At 42.0% G+C, this 17,532-nt stretch overlaps 1 protein-coding gene and 1 long non-coding RNA gene across 3 annotated transcripts in view; one reads left to right on the top strand and one right to left on the bottom strand.

The window, feature by feature from the left end:
• The window catches only part of LOC103759258 (sodium/hydrogen exchanger 9), a 73,226-nt gene that overhangs the window by 43,302 nt on the left and 12,392 nt on the right, over window positions 1–17,532 (bottom strand). The window lies entirely within an intron of this gene.
• LOC108640122 lies at window positions 5,427–17,315 on the top strand. Of its 2 annotated transcripts, none has more exons than XR_003915891.1 (5): window positions 5,427–5,538; window positions 7,058–7,159; window positions 8,318–8,443; window positions 14,701–14,804; window positions 17,211–17,315. It is a non-coding gene; the product is annotated as an uncharacterized LOC108640122 (long non-coding RNA). The 2 variants fall into 2 exon arrangements; XR_003915892.1 differs by having other exon boundaries at window positions 7,058–7,162.

The raw sequence follows: 17,532 nt of genomic DNA, 5'->3' as shown, positions 1-17,532 counted from the left end.
TTCATCACTTCAAAGATCAGAGAAAGATTATATTCCAAAATGAGCAAGGCTGAAGAACATTCCCTTCTTGGGAGGACACTGATTCAAATTAACTGATTCTACATCACTGAGCATTGCTCACTATGAACTATGGTAACTTTTGAGTTTGATTTTATGCAACAGCTGTAGCCAAATTTGTTTAACACTGTATTGGGTTTGCACGGCAGAGTTTTGGTAGTGGGGGAGGCTAGAGGGGTGGCTTCTCTGAGAAGCTGCCAGAAGCTTCCCCTGTGTCTGATGGAGCCAATGCCAGCTGGTCCCAAGATGGACCAGCCACTGGCCAAGGCTGAGCTCATGCAATGGTGGCAGCGACTCTGGGATAAGGTACTTCAGAGGCGGAAAAAAACCTCTGCAGATGGAGACAGGAGTGAGGATATGTGAGACAAACAGCCCTGCAGACACCAGGGAAGGGGGGATGAGGCGCTTCAGGTGCCAGAGCAGAGATTCCCCTGCAGCCCATGGTCAGACCATGGTGAGGCAGCTGTGCCTCTGCAGCCCATGCAGGTCCATGTTGGAGCAGAGATCCACCTGCAGCCCCAGGAGGACCTCATGTCAGAGCAGGTGGATGCCCAAAGGATGCTGTGACCCCTTGGGAAGTGCGTGCTGAAGCAGGGCAAGCGTGTGGGGAGTCCTCCCCCTGAGGAGGAAGGAGCAGCAGAGATTAGGTGTGATGGACTGACCACAATCCCCATTCCCCACCCACCCTGTGCAGCCAAGGGAAGGAGGGAGAGAACTCATGAGTAGTTAAGCCAGAGAAGGAGAGAAGGGTTTCATTTCTCATTATCCTACTCTGATTTGATTGGTAATAAATTAAGCTAATTTCCTCAAGTTGTGTCTGTTTTGCTCATGACAGCAATCGGTGAGTGATCTCTCCTTACCCTTATCTTGACCTGAGAGCCTTTCATTGTATTTTCTCTCCCCTGTCCAGCTGAGCAGGGCAGAGACAGAGTGGCTTTGGTGGGCACCTGGCATCCAGCCAGGGTCAACCCACCATAGAAGTATTTTCACACAGTGTCTATTCAGGCCTCACTGTAATCTGTAAATTGCAGAAATATTTTTTCCCCTTTAATCTCATACGGAAAACTGATTACTCAAAATGTTTGCCAGCAGCAGTTTGTTCAATAGGTTGAACCACAGGTCATCAGATACTGTGCATGTCACATTACAGAAGCCCTTCTCCTTTCTTAATTCAGCCTGGGCCTCCACATATGGAAAAAAATTTCAAGACTATTCACAAAAGTAACAAGTGCTTCAGAAATAAGTTAACATTATTGTTTTAGGCTGCCTGTTGGTATAGCTCCAAGTAATTAAGTTAATAAGTATTTCTAGAATTTCTTGACAAAATTTTAAAGATTGACCTTAAGATCTCTATATCCTTCAGTTTGGAGTTCTTGCTGTGTTAACTTTATATTATACTTTCTATATTACATTTCAGGGTTTTTTTACATACGCAGCATTCTTTTTCTCACTGCAACCTCTCGTGTACAATAACCATCGGTCTATGGGAGCACTGAAAGAGGTGTTACAGAATTGCTCGCACTTCCCAAACTGAAGGCACCAGTTGCTTGGGCTGTACAGGGAGACAATGATGCCAATGTTTTCTCTAGTAACTGAATGTACAGGGAAAGCCAAATGGAACACGAGAGACAAGACAGAGGAGTGCAGCAGAGCAGCTAAGCAATAGCACGAGCAACAGGGGGTCAGGGAATACAACTCGATCCCACAGCCAGTGTGGGGCAGCCCCAGCGTGGGCAGTGCCTGTGGGATCCAGGTCTGGCCACAGACCTTGGGAGAGGCCCTGGCACCCCGACCCCATGTGGCTGTGCTTTGACAGCCCTGCAGCTGGGATGAAACAGGATCTCCAAAGGAGGGGCAGCATCCTGAACCAAAGCTTCTGGTGTGTCACCACCGTGCAGCAGCATATGACTTGACCCGGCGTATGGAGTCCCCTAGGATGGATTCTTCCCAATTTTCCTGCTCTTCCCCATCTTGTTGCAACTTGAGCCTGAAGAATACCTGTGCCTTGTTTGTCCTAGAAAGACTGTTTGTACCTGCTTTTGCTGATTGAAAATATTCAATCTCAAATTAATTTTAGAGTGTTAGAACTTCTAAAGGATAAAAAAACTGATCCTGGAGCTCCATTTACATTCACCAAAGCCTGAGTCTATTCAGTAGCATAGAAAGCAGAACTGCCTGCAACACCTCGCCAGGAGAAAAAGCACAGATGAAAGGAGGAATCACAGCACTAAGGATTTTACATTTCCATTGCACTTTGATGTTCAGCTCTCGCTCCCCTCCCTCCCTGAAGCAAGCTAACACCATGGTGTGTGACTACATGCTTCTAAGTGGTTGAATCTGCCTCCAGGCACTCTCCTCCTAGTCTTCCTTGCTACATTTGAAAGATCATCTGCCTCCCCAGCATCTGCTCATGACTGATGACGATCAATGCTAAAGGGAGAGAAAGGGCATCCCAATGGCAATTTTATCCACTGGAAATCGTACACAAGGCTTTCAAAATGGGCCAGCAAGAGGAAATTAAGAATAGGTTAGACTGTAATGATCAAACAGATCAAAGAAGTGAGAGAAACAGGGGAAAGCAACTCAAACATCTTTTTAGAGGCAGAAAGCCCTGCAGGAAAGGAAGTATGAAGGCACAAATATCTCAGCACAGCATCTTAGCACTGCACCGTTACAATTCCCTTGAGACAGCACAGCTTATACAGTATCACTATGGAAAGAACAAAGTATTCCAGTAGGGGTATTTGCTGAATAATACAGCAGTGTTTCCATCCCCAACATGTTAAAAAACCACTAAGAGATATATAATCATTTCTTAAACAAGATTTTTATTAAATGACATAGTTTGTATTCTTTCGATTGTTCAGCTTTTAGTTTGCATCTGTTTTCCGTTTTTTTTGTCATTATGAGACACTAAAAAATTAATTGAAGATGATGTTTTTGTACAACAAGAATATCCTCAAGAGTAGTACTGTAATTAAATTATCAAAGATAACAAGGTTTGCAAATAAACCCAGGTTTGATAACACAGAGGTGTGGCACTCCTCTGAAAAGTGTTGCCAGGCTTCATCCATCTGTCCTGGCTGTTATGGAAGGTTTTTGTCCTTGTAACACAATGGGGGTAGTTCTTGCTGAAAAGAGATACGTAGGCAGCTTGAATAATTAATTCTTTCAAAGCAGAAGCCACACAGGGGCCAGTACCTAATGAATAGAGGAAGAACACGGAGGAGAAAGAGTTTTGAACAGTGTGGCTAAGGACACCTTGTTTACAGCCCATGACAAACTCTCCTCAAGGTGTGACATTTCTTTCTCCTTGGCAGAAAAACCCTTCCTGAGGCTCTGTAATCAGGTGGAATATTGTCTGAGAAGTTTTGTGAAACTGTTTGTCCCTCATAAAGAATTTGTGGGCAATTATTGGGAAACGTGTTAAACTCCTACCAATGTGCTCTACTGATGTGGAAGCAGTCTGCCTGGATGCTCCACAGCTTTCCCAGGTCAACTTAATGGAAAACCAGCCTGCTTTAGACAACCTATGGGAAAAATTGAGACACAGTTGAGAAGTAATGTTGCTCCTTTGCTACATGCATCACACATGCTACTGGCCAGACTGTGGTGAGAGGGACACTGTGGGAGTGGTTGGGGACACTTGTGTCAGACCAATTCCTAATTATATAAATTTCTTGTCATAGTGGAGTACCTGAACAGGACCACCTACTACCTGTCTGAGAACAACTGCTATTGCCCTATAGTACTGTGAGTACATTGCAAGTCACTATGTCATTGTTAATGTTTTTCAATTTTATATATCTATATCTATCTATATTTATATGTATCTCATCCTTGCCATACAGAAAAACTATACGGAACATCCACACCCCTGAAGAGACAGTTTTGGGGGAGAGGGAGTTACTTTATGTTACTTTATGTGTCTTGGCTCACTGGGAAAACGCAGCAAAATTTATGTGCTTACAATTATCATTAGATCTTCATTTTTGGCAGGTTTAGCTACTACTTTCACTTCCCATTTATTTTTAAGTGAGTTGTGTGTTTGTGAATGCACGAGTTTGATGGCTCCAAAGACAGAGAGCATCTGTTTGCCTATAAAGGAAATATATTTACAACATTCACTTCCACAAACTGCTCCCAAAAGAGCGCTTCAGTTGCACACTTGAGGGCTAACAAGGGGATCAGTAATGTAAAACCCCCGTCATCTTGCCAAGATTACTAATGAGGCTGCAATTTGCCAGCGAGAGGTTGCAACTGTAATGGGTTTTGCAGTCTATTCCTTTTACTAGGAGGGCATTTTAACAACTAGTTCAGGCTCCTGAGTCACTTCCAGTCTTGCAAGTGTTCCCACAACTGTGCAATTTTGTTAGCAATGACCTCAAATCGTTGTGTCACAACTCCAGTAACTAAGTCCATACTTAGAAAACTATGTGAAAACATTTGAAAATCAGGCTGATTGTTAAGACTCGGACATTTAGACAGATTGCACAACAATTTTAGCTAAAAGACTCCCTCTTATCCCCCAAGACACCCCTAGTTTTCGTCAGAATTGTTTCATTTACTGTGTTATTCAGAATCCCTGGGTAGGTCAGTGTTTGAAGAGTGATGTGTAAAGGATGATGCTTGTTTAGCAACTTGTAGTATTCCCAGTACAACCCGTGCTCAGCGTTTGAGAAAAGAGAAGTGAGTGTCCTGGCTGCTGCAGACTTTGGAAGCTGCTCTGTCACCGGATCAACAACAGAGCTGACACTGGATTTGGAACTGGAGCGTTGCCTGACCCGTTACCCTGAATCTGGATGCCCCAGACTAGCCCTCCCATGCGGACTGGTGCCCCCAGGACTCGCCTAGAGGAGCTCTAAACAGAAACCAGGCACTTGAAAGAAAGTGTTGTTGGAGACAAACCGCAATGTTTCCTTCCCTCATTCAGGCTTTCCCGTAATCCCCCGTAACCCGCCGCTGCGGGCGGAGCGCGGGTGCCACCCGGTGGCCGCTCCGGGGCCCGCGGCCACCCGGTGGCCGCTCCGGGGCCCGCGGCACCGCCGTGAGGGACCGTGTGCGCCGCTCGGGCTGCTCCTCACCGCGGTGCTGGCTGATGCTGCTAAACACTCACTCCTGATTGCTGTTTCTCTCGTGGCTGATTGCTGTTTCTCTCGTGGTTTATTTGTATTTTAAAAGTAGTCAGGATGCGGTTTCCCCCCCCCCCCCTTCTGACGCGTGGGAAGCAAAGCCGGTGGCTCGTGTCTAACAGCTGAAGGAGAACAGCCACGAGAGCTGCGGGTCAAACTGCGCCCAACAGCAAAAGGGACCATTCCGAGTCTGAATGAAACCAGAAGTGAGGCTCTTGCACCGGTCTGCTGGGGGGGAAATCAGGCATAAGTGGTCCTTTGGCCTCAGCTGAGGGCTGCTTTGGAAAGATGCCAAAATGGGATTGGAATTTGGACAGGAAACCAGATCCTGAGTATCTCAAGTACACTGGTAAGGCTTGTGGCTCTGGCAGTGCTCATTGGCGCCAGCCTCACCAAGGCTGTTCTGCCCTCCATGATACATGAATTTTTGAGCCATCTGAATGGTGATGGCAAAAAAAGTGCTTTTTGGTTACTCACGGTTGTACAGCAAATGGTGAAGCACAGCCCAGGGATGGGCAGGGGAGGGGCTTTGGAGCTGTCTCCCAACTCTATCACATCTGTAACCTGTCAGCAAGTGCATTTTTCCACATCTAAAGTGAGGTCAAGACTCTGCTTCCTAGAAATCAAGTGGAACTTAAAAGGTACTTCAACATCTTTGCAAGAGAAGATCTATGTAGCAGGTAGCTTAGACAGGTAATATGTTATGCTTAAGCACAAACTGTGGATTCCTGTATGGGCTAGATAAGACAATATTCATAAGAAGATTACTGAAAGCTGGCTAAATCAAGTCACCCACTTTGGAAGGACTTGGAAGGTGGCAAACCCACCCTCTTGCTGGGCTCAGAGAGTAATGAACATTGGTTTGAAATCCAGCTGGCACTTGGATACTAATGCTGTTCCTTAGAGATGGACACTGAGGTGTATTCAAAACGTGACCAGCAGGCTCCAAGTAACCTGCTCTAACTTGTTTTCATCAGGGGATTGGATCTGAAGGTCAATTCCACCCCAAATTATTTGATGACAAAAGAGTGGTGAAGAGCAATCTCACTCAGAATACCATCCTAAGGGAGAGAAGCTGAAACCAGTTCATCACATCCCAATGAACAATGGAGGGCAACTGCATAAACCAGATGACATGATTTGCAAGAGAACTGAAAGCATCAGATCAGTTCCACTGCTTTCCTAATTTCATTTTATGATACTTATGTTCCATAGAGATTGCATAAACATACACTCTTTCTCCTCCCAAAATAAATTAGGATCATTCTCAGGGAACACATCTAACGGTTTCATGTGCAGTCTCACTTGGGTTAAATAAAACAGGTAAACAGAACTCTGAAAATAATCTCTACTCCTTGGCAAAATGAGGAGTTTTGTTTTCATCACTGAGTGGGTAGTAAGGATGGGTGAAAGAAAGGTGAGCAATTAAAAAAAGAAAAAATTGTTTTTCCTTTTCAGTCTGAGGAATAGCAATCTTCTCATACAGCAGCAGGCTATGGAAAGGCAATGCTGGCACAGCCTCTGGGTCAGTCAGTGTACCTACACGTGATCTTAAAATTCTTATTGCAGAAGTTTCACTATTAGTCATTGTCTTTTTACAGATCAAGTGGGTTTTTTTACCAGTGAAATCATACTGCTCAAAATTTGCTACGTGCACATAAATACCCCACAAAAGATAAAAGCACCCATGCTCCCAATAACAGAAAGGTCAAAAAGGGGTAGAAATTGTGGTCTTTTAATTTCAGTTTTGGTTGCTGCTAAGCTTCAGGGGGACAGTGGTTAACTGGGGAGAGGTGGTGTTGCAAAGAGGAAGGAAGTGCCCAATCAGTTTATTACAGAAATGAAAGTGATATTTCCTTTTATTGCAGATTCCATATTTCAACAAAAGGTGATGAGAAAGAAAAACCTCCTGGAAGCTAACTGTTGGATATGGGATGATGGAGACCAAGATAATTGAATCAACAGAAAAAGTGGTAGAAAAGTTGAAAGTAGAAAATGGCTGAAAGGGATGGGCTGGGGGCAGCACATGTTCTGCTGTAAAATATGTTATTTATAGCAACACAGAATTGTAGACTAATTTGTGTTAGAAGGGACCCCAGGTTGTCTCTAGTCCAAATTCCTCCTCAAGGCAGAGTCTGCTATGAGACCAGAGTGCTCAGAGCTTTAGCCATTTAGGTCTTGAAAACCTCCAAGGATTGAGATTGTACATCCAGCATCTCTGGACAATCTGTTCCAATGCTTGGCTGTCCTCATCATGAAAAAGTTTTTGCTTTTATCAAGTCATAGTTTTTTTAAGTTACAATTTATGTCTCTCAGTTTTGTCCTCTCACCATGCACTACTGTGCAGAGCCTTGGCTTTGCTTTCTTGATAATCTCCCCTGGAAGCCCCTCTTACTTAGGCTAAATGAGCTCAGTTTCTTCAGTTTCTTCTTTATAGGGCAAATGTCCCAGCCCTTATCCATCTTGGTGGCCACCCACTGAACTTGCTGCAATTGATCATCACAGTCAAGTGTATGGAATATGGAATCAAATGTAATGGACTTCTCAGACAATGAGTATTCAGAAGAGAGCCAAGACTAGAGAAACATTTAGATGATTCATTGTCATCTTAATACTCAGGAACAACCAGGAGCTGAAGAAAAGCTTTGTATACTATTTAAATGTCATCTATCTGCTCTATTCTGCAGAGAATCTGGTTACTTGATCAGACCAGCTTTTGTAGGTTTTGTCCCCAGTGAGTGTAGGATCTGTCCCAGGGCCATCACGAAAACTTGTGTGTTTACAGAACATTTCAGCCTAATAGCAATTGTGCTCTGTAAAAGATTTGTCAGATGCAAGTGCACTGTTTGATCAACTGGCTCAGAAGAGGGATATGCAAAACGGTGGTGGGTGGGAGAAAAAAGCATCTTTTGAGTTGACATGAAATATTCAAGGTAACAGGTAGGAGAGCTGCATCACCCACTCTATTCCTGCTCCAACGAGCTACTGCCTGTACACTTCCAAATCTTGCTCAGCATTTTATCTAACAGTAATCCCCCCAGTTTGAAGAGACTAAAGGCAGCTCCATGCTACTGAAGTAGAATAGGTTTCTCCTCCTCTGTTTTAAATTTCTCTTACACCTTTCACAGTGAAACAGCTCAAAGGACTTTTCAACCAATTCACAAGTTCCCGTGCGCATGACAGAGGTCACATTGTTGCCCATTTTGATTCAGAGGGAAACGTGGCCTGGCTCACTACCTGGCAAAGCCATACAGGTATGTAGGGCCTGGAGTAATGCACAGCATGGCCTGAAGGGGACATACCCTCCTCAGTCATAGGCTTGGTGTGCAGGTTTCTCATGCAGTGTGGAAAAATATCTGTATGAGATGGAAAATGAACTAATCACAGTCAATGTATCTCCTTCTCCTTCTGTTTTCATCTCCTCTGTAGCCTGGAATTTTTCTGGGAAGATCGTATGTACTGAGAAAGGCAGTGGATGTCAGGAATAGGGGCCATAAGGGATGCATATTTTCCATTTCACCTGCTCTGTAAAGATGTTTTCCCTGAAAGTCAATATAGAGACTGTGAAAGCAGTCTTGCAAACTTGAGACTTCCAAATGATGCTGCAGCCAAGGAAGCTGTTGTACAGGTGTAGAGGTGATCTATAGCCAGAGAAATAAGCGATGGCAGTCTTTGGAGACCACACTGGGTGTCAATTCTTAAAGGATCCATGAATATCAGGGAGAAGACATTAGGAGATCTATCCAAAAGTATTAATTCCTGCAGTAAAAGCTTTGGCTTTCAAGGCAGCTGGGAAGACAGTTTGCAAAAAACCCCCACAAAACCAAACAAAAGCCCCACAAACAAACTCGTCCCTCCAGGGTGGGTTTCTTCTTGGGAAATATCTGGACTTGAGTGTTTTGGCTGTTTTGCAACAAATGCTGTTCTCATGTTTTTCAGAAGAGCACATAATTTAAATTTTTTGATGGGTTCCTGGAGAACCTACTGGGTATCAAATACCAAATTAAGCAGCCTTTTTATTTTAGATGAATCTCCTGCTATTCCAGGTTCTGCTTGTCTCTGCAGCCCCACACCTTTGGTGTTCCCTGTAATATATTTCTTTCAAAATCCTTAGTATGCTGAGGAGTTCTTCTGGACGATACAAATAATTACACCCTGCTGCTCATCACATCTGTTTATGAGAAGAAAAACTGTTTTCTGCTTGATCAGCTTTGCTGCAGTAAACAATGTCAGATGTTTATTGCGAAATAGCTACAAATTCTGACTGAACTTTCAACAACACATACTTGAAGGCATCAAAGTACTCTTGGAAGAACTTTTCACTCTGTGTGGGTGTTAGTGGTCTGGGAAACACTATTTTATATCAGTCTTCATTTAACCCAGCTTCTTATCCACAATTTCACAAGTCATACAAATAGAAGGCTTTTTTTAATACTTTATAACTTCTAGAACTGCTAGAACTCTCTGAGAGTTATGGCTATGAGGAAGCCTTTTCCCTCTTTACTCCCTGTGCAGAATCCCCCAAACGAGGTATCACAGTGGGTGCGTATTTTCAAGCTTCTCTAAACTCACACTTTACTAACCCATTTTGGATTCACTACACACCTTTAAACAAAAGTGATACATAGGAATTAACCCTTGCAACTGCATCTATGAGTTGCAGGTGGCAACTCCACAGACTGCAACAGAATGATCTTAGATTTGGACTGACCAAAGAATCAAAGCTACTGAGTTGGGAAACTGAGCTGCACATGGACAACTAAACACTAGCTCTTTTCCTGCTGGAAAACTCATTGTTAGGCTGCCTTCTTTGGAGGACCCTGGAGAGACTTGGCTTGGTTTTTCAGCTAAATCATCTCCGTTGAGTTTCCTCAAGTCAATGCAAAACTGGGGCAATACTGACTGACAGAAAATGCCTGCATTCACTCCAGGATGGGACACGAAAGCAGCCGAACCCCCCAAAAAGGGTACCAACACAGGCCCTCTACCCTTACAAACACAGGCACTGTACTCTTCAAATCAATGTCTGCTTACTAGTTTTGTCTTTATTTCCACTCTTAGGCTGAATATCAGCTTCAAAAGAGCATTAGAAATTATGTTCTGAGGGTTTTACTATGGAGGAGGGAAAATGGTCTATATATAATTTTTCCCTATTTCTCCCTCAGTTAATTTCTACAGCATGAAGATACATTAACACTCCTCCTCACCAGTTTGTATTTGTACCAAGAATAAAGCTTTTATTCTTGCCTGTAGGGAGGTTAAGCATTTGCTATTTACAGGTGGTGTGTGGAGGAAAGATGGACCTAGGTTTTTTTATCATTTGATGGGAACATGCAGTAGAAAACAGTATTTTAATCAGAAAAAAAATACTACTTTCTTTGAACATGAACTGAGTCTAAATTATTACAGAAGTTATCATCTGGAAAGACAAGAGCTGAGCTGGTGTAGCAATAGATGATCCTTGTAAAGGTATTTGCTTAGTTTACGGAGAGCTCTGAGAGATTTTTTTTCCTGTTACCCTTAACCTGGCCCCATTTTCCCTTGCAGAAACAGTTCCAAAATCCAGAAGAATCCCACAGCACTACACAGTAAATTCAAGCCAAACAACATTTGGCTTTGCTCTGCTGAAGCACACAGCTACAAGTATTTTGTTTCCAAGTTGTAAAGTCTATCTCTAGCCCTCCAGTGAGAAAGAACAGTCAGATTATAAACTCAGGACTGTTTCACATCAGCAGATCCCATTTGTATATTCCATTGAGCTCCCAACAGAAAGTAATAAACACACTAACAACCTAACTAAACCTCCATCTAGCCTTTGCCAAACTATCAAAGTATCTATGAAAATAAAAAGAAATCCCCAGCCGTGCTCAGTAACCACAACTATTGCCTGCTGAACCTCTCAGGTGTGCACTGCCTGCTCCATGCTCAGGGAGAGGTGGAACCTGTGTCAACACTATATCTGTACATCCCCAGTCCCACCCCATGTTCCTAGGAGGCCACAGCAAGAGACTTGTAGGTGAGAAGGTGGCTGTAAAACAAGCTGACATTTTTAGGAGGAAATGAATACACCACACACATACAAAATGTTACACTTTTGTTGGATTGTTTGTTTTGAAAGACTGTTTTCTACTAAAAATTTTTAATTGTAGATAGTCTTTTTTTAATGGTATGCCAGTGGAAGGAATTTGTCTCCTAACTTTTAGAATTGCATTTGTATAAGTATAATGATGAGAGAACTAAATCTCTGACTGTATAGTTATGTCAGAATGCATCTTACCCATGTAAACCGTGTAAAGAAAAATTGAACATTTCTTGCCCTTGCTGCATTTGAGCAACAATGTTATTAACTCAGCCCAACCCTTCCTCCTTTAGGAAGCACAAAGAGGGGCTGTCAAAACAGTGCAGTTAAGAGTGAAGAAAAATAATTACATCATGTGATGATGGAATCTTGATACCACAGACATTTGAATTGAAAATTTCTACTTTCATAGAAAGGTTATGATGGAACACCCAATTTCATGTCCTTTTTTTCCCCTACAAAAATATCTGGATTCGTATTTGATACTCCTTAATATTTCTTTTTCTCTTTTATAAATTTTTACTTATATATGTACATGTCTGTGTATAGAAACAAAAAACTGTTCTGGTTTTCAAATAAAACCACTTAAGATTCAGTTTTAAAAAGAAGGAATTTAGAAAATATTTATTATACTGTATTGCATCCTATTATTATAATCTCACCCTTTAGTGATCATATGCAGAAAGCATGTGAATATTCATTTGTAGAATGGTGAGGAATGGCAAGGGAAAGAATTCTTGAACTGCTTGGGAGAATCAAGTATGATGATGACTTACTCTTTACACTTGAATTTAAATGTCAAAAGAGACTTCTTTCTCCAAAATGTTAGTCACTGCAGTTAAACAGATGCACAAAGAAATAGTTTGATTCAATGTGGGTTTTTTAATAGGAAGTTCAATTTAAAGCACTGATTACCATGAAACAATCTGATATACTTATTGTAAAGCAAGTTCTCATGTACTCACAGACATACTGGAATTAATCAGGTCAAACTAACTAACTGTTGAAATATGGAGAAGTCTCTCCAGCCAGGGAAAGTTATGCAATCTGAGTAGCTGATATAAACACCAACATCTTTCCCCTTAAAACAGTGATCATCTTGGAATGACTCTCCCTAATACCATTATTATCAGTTGTGTGAATTTCATAACTTCACCTTCTCAAAACTGCAATTACCCTACTTTTTCTGATCCAAACCCCAAAGCTTTTTTCAAGTAAAATTCTCACTGCAGCCACAAAGATAGATAAACTTAGCCTAAGTTGTCTGCAAATACATTTGTTATTTGAGTTGCACACTTAGAAAGCTTTAAATTCCAGAAAAATCAGGCCTTGCCAAAAGTAGTAGACAGGCTGGAAAAATATGAGTAAGTGACTGCAAACATGCTGCATTCTGAATATCAAAAATGTGGTTTTGGCATTGCAATTCAAGAAAACCCAAGTGAAGCCAAATCAAAAATCACAGATAAGGCCAACTTAATGATGCCAGTGCTCCTGTGCTTAGCCATCTTGGCTCTGGCTGCCACTGAAAATGCTGAAAATCAAGTCAAGATGATTTAAGGGGGGGGAAATGCAAATCTTTCTACGCCCCCTGCCACTCAGTATGTTGCTCTAATAGGCTGTTACCATAGTGTCAAGATTCTTCCAAATACTTGAGCACTCTTCCATGATCAAAATTCAAAATATCTATGATGGATATCAATTCTGGAAGATGCATCCCAGCACAGTTTATTAAAAATAGAATCTAAGGGAAGGGAACACTATTCCTTGCAAAAGTTGAAATTAGGTCCTTCTCCCTGCCTCTGCCTAATATGTAAAAAATAAACAAGAAAAGGCAAGAGGGGGCAGATGTTAATTTAATTTTTCAGCAGCACAGTTTTCATGTGCTCACTGAGTAGCTTCAGCTCAGTGCTGCTTCAACTTACAATCAGTCATAATGCGGAGCTAATATCAAGGTACATATGGAAAAGATGGAATAACCCTGTGCAACAGTCCCACAGGAGCATGGCTGGCTACATAGGTGTGTGCAGAAAGCCCCTGGAGCCCAGGAGGATATCAGATTGAGCACGAGTCAGAAGTGGATTTCACAACAACAACTGTGAAGCATAACTGCAAACCACATTGTGTTCATGGAAGCACAGTGAGCAAGAAAAGGGAAGCCATTAAGTCTTTGTTGGCATTTGTGAGGTGGCATCTGGAATAGTGTGTTTAGTTTTGGACCTCTGATACAGGGAAGACAGATAGGAGACAGTCCAACAGAGAACCACTAAGATAATTTAGGGGCTATAACATATGAGAAGAGGCAGCAGGTGAGCTTTCTCTTGTAACTAGGAGGGGACCTGTCTTCAGGTGGTTATAGACGACCCACCTTCTGAGGGGTGCATAGGGAAAGGATGGGAGATAAAGGTTACAAGGTGAAGCAAAGGAAATTCCAGTTGGATATACAGAAAAACAGTTGTTGTAGTGAGGGTGGTTAAGACTGGAACATATTTCCCAGAAAGCCAGTGGAAATCACATTCTTGGAGATACTCAGAAGTTGACTGGACAGGGTTCTGAGCACCTGGATTTAAATTTGAAGCCAGTCATGCATTTGTTAGGGGGTTGGACTGCAGACATCCAGACATTGCTTCCAACCTAAATTATTCTCTGAGTCTATGAAACTTGAGTACTCTGCTACAGCAAGAGACTGCCTGCCCTGTATCAGAGAAAGCCTAAGAGGGTCTTGACCTGTAAGGTTTGAGGAATAAAGAGCTGTCTCAGTGATCATCCCACACTCTTCTTCAGGAGGCAGGAGGCTGGAACCACTGGCAGAGAAAAGGTCTGTTGAGAGACTGGATCTTATATGATCTTATGTCATACAGATCCAGAGTCAGCAGACTCTCTTTGCTGTGAAGGGAACAATTTCAGCAATTCTGCAAAGGCTTGGAGTGGGGGAATTTCTCCTTTACCTCATGGGATCTCTCTGCATGGATCCTTGCTAGCCAGACTTGGTGCAAAGGGCATAATTTTGCTTTGCTGGGAGAGCTTAGAAATTAGTATAACTTGCCTGTGTGTTAAGTGGCCAAGGGCAGTGTTACAGCTAACATGGGCAGGCATTCCTTAGAGCAGTATTTAGCAGAAAGCAATTACATTTCAGCACTGTTTTCACTAAAATAAAGCAATCTCTCTTACCCCTCCTTCCCCTGCCCTCAGTGGGAATATCTGATTATAGCCTTTTCACTCAAATTCTACACAGCTCCTCTTTCTTGAGGCCTTTCACACAAAAGCAAAGACTCACAAAGAGGAGACAGGCACCATTGTATCAGTGTGTTCCATGGCAACGTTTTAGCACTCTGAGAGTTTGCAGCAATCCAAAGGATGTTTCTGTCCTTTATTAATGATATTTCCCAGCTGTTTCTGGTTGAGAAAGAGAGGTCTGGTCCTTCTTTGTTACAGCCTCCAGGGTTCACACAGGGAGCTCTGTAACTCCCTCAGGCAGGAGGAGCACAGTCCCAGTGCAAGGCTGCAGATACACAGACCCTGAGCCTATGGATATTGAGGTACTGTACATGTATGTGTTGCACATATATAATAAAAACTAAGCATGTTTAATCATATCTATGCACAAAATATTTGTCCACAGCAATGCAACCTGGAAGTACCTTGGGGTTCTGTCCTTTCTTTTGTAGCAGCAACTGTAGTTCTTCACCCCTTCTCTCTTAGGACATGTTTTTCTTTTAGGACTCATTTTTCATTTTCTTCAGTAAAGTTTTTATATAACCTTTTGTTCTTTGTGCACTCAGTATCTCCTTCTTATCCTGACATGTACATTATGCAAACATGCTTCACATTCACATAAGCCCTGCTCTGAATACATTAGTGCCTTCCCTGCAGTGATTCCAGTGGGGTTGTGGGTTTGTACAGAACACTGTGTAAGGCCCAGTTCTTACTCCTCTTTAACTTAAGGTTTCATTTGGATCTTCATCCTTGACTTTGGGCTTGAACTTTGAAGTGCTAGTAGGAACTGTTCCTAACAGGAACTTTCTGTAGTAGATTCTATCTGCATTCATTCTGTTTTAGATAAAATTGTGTGGATACAGGAATGAAAGTATTTGGAATATAGGCTAAACTCAATGTATTATGTTTCTTTTAACAATTTCATCAAAGCTGCTCTGGCATTTTCCATTTGCAAAGGGCAATGACACACGTCAGAGTCATAAACTAAATGCATGTTCAAAAGGATCACTGGGCTGGACAGTCCTACTGCTTTCCTGCAGTCTCACAGAGCTATTGGTTTACAGGAGAAATGTTCAATAGCTGAGACAAGTGAGAGGAAGCACAGGAAGGGTCCTACTGTGGTCCAGAATCACTGTTACCTCATGAATGTGCTACCATTCAGCTCAACCCATTGCCAGGATAAAGATTTTTTTACTGAATTTATAATTCCAACCTTAGGGGTGCTATTTGCCATATAAATGGGTATAAAAAGAAACAACTCCATGAGCAGAGGTCACAGAGAGGTGTGTATTATTGCAAATAAAGACAGGGGGAAAATATGAGTGGTGCAGCTGTCCAAGTTGTGATCTTCGACTTGTGATGAGATGCCATTTCTCAAGGAAAGAAAGATTTCAGAAAGAAAAGTGAGGTTAAGCTTTTTGTCTCCAATAGATAGGACACATAGTACAATTCCTCCTGTAGGTACAGATTTGTGTCTGGAATTGAAGGCCTCCTTTCTGCTCAGCCCACAGATGTGCCATCGTTTTTCTTTCCGAAAGGGAAGCAGCCACACACAGAGCTTGCACCCCTTAGTTCAGCACAGAAGGTGATCATACTTTGAATGTCATTTTTCATTGCAGAGTCTAAAGTTTCCTGACATTTGGAGTGAACACAGCTTGCAGAACATTTAATACCACAATGCCTCCGGTGCATTATGCTTACTAAGCTACTTGATTATTAGGAATCCAGGCTATCGAGATAGATATGATGGCATACTCATAAAAGAATAGTTTTAAAATCATTGAACTCTAAGTTATAGGTCATTCATGTATTTTACTATCATTAAAATGGCATTAAAGGAGAAAGTTCCATCTCATAATAATGCCAGCGAGGACCTTACACCTTGACGCAGCACTTACATCTTTAATATAAAGGAAGGGAAAGACTGACATTAAAAAAATTAACTGCTTCTATAACTTGAAACTGCTATTTATATGTACAGAATTTGGACCAGTTTTAAATTCAAGCACCTTTACAATACCTGAAGTGTTTCCACATATCTTTCCATATCATGCAGAGATATAAATGGTATATTTTAGAGTTCTACAGCCCAGGCCCTCAAATAAGACTTACAAGATATGTTGTGCTTCCTAGTCTAAAGTCTGAACACCAGAGTTCTGTGACTTTTTTCCATTATAATTCTGCACAGTACCAGCAAGATCAAGGCCTCTCAGCAAGACTTACTTACATGCAGCACTGCTGCATCACCTCCTCAGACCATACAGACTGAGCTACCTCAGCTGTCTCCATAGCACAGAAATGCCAGGTGATGCTCAGGTTAAACTGTGAATAGTGACCTGCTTCCCTCAGTAAGGCTCTGTGCAGGCACAGAGACCCTCTCACTGCAGAATCCAACTCTTGTCATTTATTTTCACCTGAATCAGGAATTTTCCCAGAACATGAGAGCGGAAGTGTCTGTGTGATATTCATAAATATTGTGAAAGACGGATCTTCATCCTTGACTTAAGGATTTTTAAACAGTTTGTATAAATTTGATTGAGCTAATCAAACTGATAAACAGAAGTTTCACATCATGCCAGCTGGAAGTATATAATCCATTTCTGACTAGCAAATACTTCTTTTAGTTAGGCAAATTTTGAAACAAAATTAGAAATTTTTCATTAAGGAGATATGAAAATAAAACAGGATGTTTTGTCCCTCTGCTTTTCCCCCTTCCTCTTTTTCTGCAGGAGCCATTTATTCACAGCCAGGCTAAATTCACACATTGTTCCAGACTGAGGCTTTTCCTGTGATCTTCAACTAAAAGTTTTCACTTAGTCTGTGAAATGACTCCAGGGATTTTTTACATATATGCTACCAGGTAACTGTTCCTACTCCCTCTGAGATTTAAAGTCCTTTCTTTTCTGTTGGAGATCTGCTCTTTTCTAGAAGGAATTCTAGTAGCATGGAATTTCACTTGAGATAATGGTTCTGTTTCTCAGGACAGATGGTTACACCTATGGAGTGTGGAAGGCAGCTCATGCTTGCAGCAGTCATAGACCAGAAATGAAG

This window comes from Manacus vitellinus, unplaced genomic scaffold (assembly GCF_001715985.3).
Source record: "Manacus vitellinus isolate BGI_N305 unplaced genomic scaffold, ASM171598v3 scaffold_29_pilon, whole genome shotgun sequence".
Taxonomy (NCBI): domain Eukaryota; kingdom Metazoa; phylum Chordata; class Aves; order Passeriformes; family Pipridae; genus Manacus; species Manacus vitellinus.
This window is presented reverse-complemented; position numbering and strand designations above follow the sequence as displayed.